General features: G+C 34.7%; 1 pseudogene; it reads left to right on the top strand.

The window, feature by feature from the left end:
- Positions 1–2,471: 2,471 nt before the first annotated feature.
- The window catches only part of LOC115931633 (zinc finger protein 98-like), a 28,160-nt pseudogene continuing 24,631 nt past the window's right edge, over positions 2,472–6,000 (top strand).

Below are 6,000 nucleotides of genomic sequence, written 5' to 3'. Positions count from 1 at the left end.
CCCTCATACCAGAGATAACTTTGGTTGGTACCCAGACGAGAGTTTCTCAAGTTTTCTGGTACTTGGGTGAAAGACAAAGAGGAGGTCTTGTGACTCAAACTAATAAACTAATTGCTTTTATTTCATATGGTCATTCAAAAAATGGATGAAGCAGTCATGGTCCCTACCATCCAGGAGCTTTTAGTCTAGACTAGCAACTGAATACATGGTTGAATTAAGCATTATATTATTAGTACGGTGAATAGATGTTTGCAAAAAAAAAAACCCCAAAACTTTGAGCCACTTTTTTTTACTATTGGTGTGACTTCTGATGTTATTATCTGAAGGGATATTTATGGACTGAAGAGTTGTTGTTGTTATTTGGGTTTGTTTTACTTTTCTAAGAATACATATTTAAATCCTAATAAAATTATCCTAGAAAACTTTAAAAGATTCATTTAAATTCCTTATTAGTTTATGTTATAAAATTGACAGGGCAGTGGCAAAAATAGATGAAAGTTACATAAACTATGGGATTTAAGTTTCTCTTAGGTAAGCTTAGGAAAAACGGAACTGGAAATACTCCAGTGGCATGGAGAACAAATTTTACATAGGTTCCTCTCCCTGCCCCAGTTCTGATCAGATTCACCCTTTTTGGAGACCTTGTAGGTCTGTCCCAACTCTGGACTATTTTCTTACAAAACTGATTTATAAAGATTCAAGTTTTGGCTGGTAAATCCTGCTGACTTTCTAGAGCGGTTGCTCACAATATCCTGAAATCCAAAAGCAGATACATAAGAAAAGTAAAGTATACATTTTAAGATCTTAATTTCTAAATTTTGTAGTAAAACCTGTGCTTACAGAAACATTCCATTTAGCAACTTGTTTTCTATTCCTGCGGATCCAGTAGTTGCTCTGCAAGTCATAAACAAGTAAATATAAACAAAAAAATTCTCTAAACTACATTAAACTCTTTTTATGTCTTTATTTCTTTATATATCTTCATCTGTCTATATTTAGCTTTTAGTTTATTGGTTAAAATTGGTGATTGAGAAACAGGAAGAAATAATAATTCTGGGCCCTTTATCTAAATCCTGAGAATTATTGAAAACTTAGTATGAACTCTCAAGGTGTTATTAGGATTTAATCACATAGTGTGTTATTCCCAGCACAGTGCTCTGTTACATACTCTTGAGAACATAGTGCCACTTAATAAACATTGCATTAGTTCATGTGTACCTCTTGTTTTTTCAATGCAGACTTATTCAGACATTGTTGCCTTCTGTGTCCTCTGTAAACTTTAAGGAGCCAGCAAAGAATATGATACTTTAAGATGAGGTTATTTTGTCTTTATTTGTACCAGAAATATTTGTGTTGTGACAAGAGTGCTGAGTGTAAGGGACACTGTGCTGTGCCTGTTTTCTCTAACTAATGCTAATAATGAGCCCAGGGGGAGCAATATCAGCATTGACAGGGGACTTTTTTGAAACACCCATCCATGGACCCTTTCCAAACCTGCAGAATCACGTTACATAGAGTTGGGCCAACATTACCAAGTGATTTTTGAGCTCATTAAGGCTTGAGAGGCAAGGCTTAGTTAAGTGATTATCAGCTCAGGCTTCTCATGAGGATTATGTGGCCAATTTGGAGACATCTCTTTACTCTCCACAGGCTCTCTCCACAGGTTCTGTGTAGTATTCTAGGTGAAAGTATTCACATTGTTTTAATTGTGTCTCATGTGACTCTAAGGTGAGGACAGAATCAAGTGTGTGGGGTTCAAGATACATTCATAAGAGTTAAGTTTCACCTTTACACTAAAAGGTGGTCACAGAGTCTGTTCTGTTTGGGTTTGATAGGGAGAGGTCAGTGTCACCCATATTTCCATTACTGTAGCAGAAATTGCTGGTGTTTGTGGTAAGGGCGAGCACCTGAAGACAAAAATAAAGAAACATATTTTTATATTCATGGAGCAGCTCATTGTTCCTGAATCTCTGCTGTTATAAAGAACAGAAATGGGTGGGCTTTTTCTACAGGTCTTAGTTCTTTTTTCTGTGGGTGTGAGGCTAGCAGGTAAACAGGTGGTGCTGACGCCTTTTAAGGAATTTTTTCAAGATGCAGTTGTAACTTCTCCAGAGACTGTCATCTGAAAAGCATTTCCAAAGAAGACAAAAGAGGAAAAATGGCTTTTTTTTTTTTCAGCTAAACGTGTCAGATGAAGAGCTGTGTCCACTCTGCCTCCTGGAGTGCGATGCATTTAGTCCTTGCAAACATTTACTTCTCTACTTGTGTTTCTTTCCCCTAATGAGTTTAACTACTTTAAAAAATTCTTGTGGTAGTCAAGGGTCTCTGCAAAATATCTCTCTCCTATATCCCAGAGCCTTCTCTACACTCTCTAAATCATGACTTCTTATATGCCATGCAGAATTCTTACCATGAATTCATAATCGGCACTATTAAAAATGTTCTCTTTGTTGCTGTTAAAATGGGAAAATATGGATATTCAAGATTCCTATTGGGGGAAAGCTGGGGTCCTTAGTAAAAATAGAGAACATGTAATGTTGAGGTTTCATCTGTTTTCTCCATTAACTCTATGCAGAACAGGACTAAGAAAATGCTTATTTAAATAGGATAGCATTTATTACCCAGAAAGTTCTGAAAAAAAATTATTGAGAGATACCCACTCTCTAGGGTGATAAAGAAAGACTACTTTAAATTGTTATTAAAAATTACAGAACATAGAAGATATCTGCATCTTGAACTCTGCATAAAACTGATTTTTCTGTATGGTTAAATTCAGACTGTACTTTTTGAGGGGCAATATCTCAGCAGTGGTGATGTGTTCTTCTGTGTGCATCAGCACATCATAAAAATTGATCCTAGTGCAGTTCATTTTACAATTTACTTAAAGAGCTCCCTGAAATATTTATTTCACTATAGAGTTAATTATTTTTCTCTTTATTATTAAGTATCTTTGTGTAGCTAAAGAAGAGCTGTGCATAAACCATCACATTTAATGTGGCAGCTGCCTTTCTTTCTTAGGTTTTCTTTACAAATATCTGTCTTTGAAGAATGAAGACTCTTGTCTTTGTTTCCAGGCCAGAAAAATTGGGTAAAACACAGGGTCTTTCAGTTACTAGATGTTTGATAAAATATTCTTTTTCAGCCAAACACATTGGCATTACTAGTGAGCTTGTTAGAAATTCAGAAACTCAGATTTTATTCCAGATCTTCTGGAAAAAAAAATCTGCACAAGATCTTCAGTTTATTGTACATATTAAAACTTGAGAGGTGCCTTCTAACTCAGCATGTCTTTTTTGTCTGAAAAATATACACAACTCATTCTTTATGATGCAAATATAGCACTAAAAATGTACATGTTTGTGTTTATGCCTTTAGTTTTATACTTTATTATTCATAAAAGTATCATCTATGCCCTGGTGTTGTGGATCTTATACCATTCTCTTCTCACAGAGTTAGAGAATACATTAGAGAATATTTCTGTGTAGAAAATTGTTGGATAATTTTAGTCATTCCTATAAGTCAGAACAAATTTTCTTTACTCTCTCATTTAACCATAATTCAAATGATAAATTTTGCCCATTGACACTTGTAAATATGTGTGTGTGTGTGTGTGTGCACGCACGCATGTGTTTTTCAGGGGCCATTGACATTTAGGGATGTGGCCATCAAATTCTCTCTGGAGGAGTGGCAATGCCTGGACACTGCTCAGCAGGATTTGTATAGGAAAGTGATTTTAGAGAACTACAGAAACCTGGTCTTCTTGGGTGAGAATAACTCTAATACACAATTCCTTATATACCCTAAAAGTTTCATTTCTCTATTTTGTAGAATAATTTTTGGTAATTTATGCTTTGCATACAGGAATTTCTGATCTTTGTTTTTAAAAATGTCTTGAGAAATTATCTCTGTAGAAAAAAATTTCTTCAAGATGTTTTATCTTGGCCTGAACATTTTACTTTCCCAAGCTGGTCTGTATCCTTCACTCCAGAGTAGTGGTAATTTCAAAAATTTAGTAGTATAAAATATTGTTGCCCATATGTTAAAATCTATTTGCCAGCACTTATTTTTGATTCATGAGTACTGGGTAGTGAAATTAAGGAGCTACAAATTTAAAATATTTTCTAAATGTTAAGAACTTTCTGTTATTAAATAGTAGTTTGGGATTAATTTTCTGGAATATTCTATTACATCCTCTTTACTAAGCATGATACTAGGTTGGTAATTAAAGAATATGAGCAAGATTCATGTTATTTATTTTTAATAAAGCAGGTATTGGTTTCTCTAAGCCAGATCTGATCAACTGTCAGGAGCAAGGAAAAGATCCCTGGAATATGAAGAGACACAGTATGGTAGCCACACCCCAGGTAGGTGAGACTAAATGAAACAGTTGACATAGATGAAAGGTTGGAAGATTAAAAAAAAAAACAAAAGCCAATCTCTACAGTGTGATTTGGGAAGCTCTGTTCCAAAGCAAATAGTTTCTGGGAAGCCGGAGGTGTGTGTGTTTTGTTTTGTTTTTCTCACATAGGGTCATCTTCTGTCTTATGCCTTTAAATTCTCTAAGGATTCTACTTTCCCTTCATCGATCTTCCTTCAAGTTCACAGTGAGAGCCAAAGTCCTCTTCATGGCACATAAGAGACTGCACAATCTGACTGCTTTTCCATTGTTTTGGGGGACACACAAATATCTGCATGATTTTGAGAACTTTATGTTAAACTATTATTTTAGTTATCTTTTTGCATCATGTCTAAAATGTGTGAGAGTAGTGGTCTCTGTTCTGCTGGTTTTTATGTTAATTTTCTGCACATTCCCTCCTGTTTTTATTACTATATTCTTGAAATATAGTTTGAAATTATAAAGTATGATGTCCCTCTGCTTTGTTCTTTTTCCTCAAGATTGCTTTGGCTATTCAAAGTTTGTTGTAGTTTCTTGTAAATTTCAAAATTATAGTTTCATTACTGTAAAAAAAAATTTCACTGGAATTTTGATGGGAATTGTGCTGAATCTATAGAGAATATGATACTTTAACAATATTTATTCTTTCCATAAATATGAAATATTTTAAAATTTATTTGTGTCTTCTCTAATTTCATTTATTGATTTATAGCTTTCATTGTTAAGATTTTTTACCTCTTGGGTTATATTTGTTCTCAGAAATTTAGTATTTTAATTATATTTTAAAAAAGATTGTTTTCTTGGCCAGTACCGTGTCTGAGGCCTGTAATTCCAGCACTTTGGGAGGCTGAGGCAGGTGGATCACTTGAGTTCAAGAGTTTGAGACCTGTCTGTCCAATATGATGAAACCCCATCTCGACTGAAAGTATAAAAAATTAGTCAGGTGTGGCAGTGGGCACCTGTAATCCCAGCTACTCAGGAGGCTGAACAAGCAGAATCACTTGAACCCAAGAAGTGGAGGTTGCAGTGAGCAGAGATCACATCATTACACTCCAGCCTGGGCCACAGAGCAAGACTCTGTCTCAAAAAAAAAATTAGTAAAATATTTTTTATTTCTACTGTATCCAATAGCTTGTTTTAAGTGTATAGAACAATAACTTATACTTTTATGTTAATTTTATATTTTGTTAATTTACTGAGTGTATTTATTAGACAAATTTCAATGTACTGTCTATGGTTTTTTTATGTATAAGATTATATATTCCTCAAACAGCAACTATTTACTTGTCTTTGATTTCAGTGGCTTTTAAAAATGTTTTTTATTCATTATTCTGCCACATACTTCCAGTGCTGTGTTAAAATAGAAGCATTGATAATGGGCACAATTGTTTTTTATATTGGTGTCCATGAATTTGAAAAAGCAAACAACTCCTTATATTTTCATATACTGATTTCAGGAGGTAAAGATCTGCTTTTGTTGGGTCCCCAGGGTTCTGGGATGCCCTCTGGGTTTGTAGCGGAGTTGGGTTGTAACTTGGTCACCAGGCTGCTGGGTCTGCTCTAGGGTCCACATTTAGATGGCTTGTTACAAGGGGCTTGGGTAG

Source organism: Gorilla gorilla, chromosome 20, assembly GCF_029281585.2.
Source record: "Gorilla gorilla gorilla isolate KB3781 chromosome 20, NHGRI_mGorGor1-v2.1_pri, whole genome shotgun sequence".
Lineage (NCBI taxonomy): Eukaryota > Metazoa > Chordata > Mammalia > Primates > Hominidae > Gorilla > Gorilla gorilla.
This window is presented reverse-complemented; position numbering and strand designations above follow the sequence as displayed.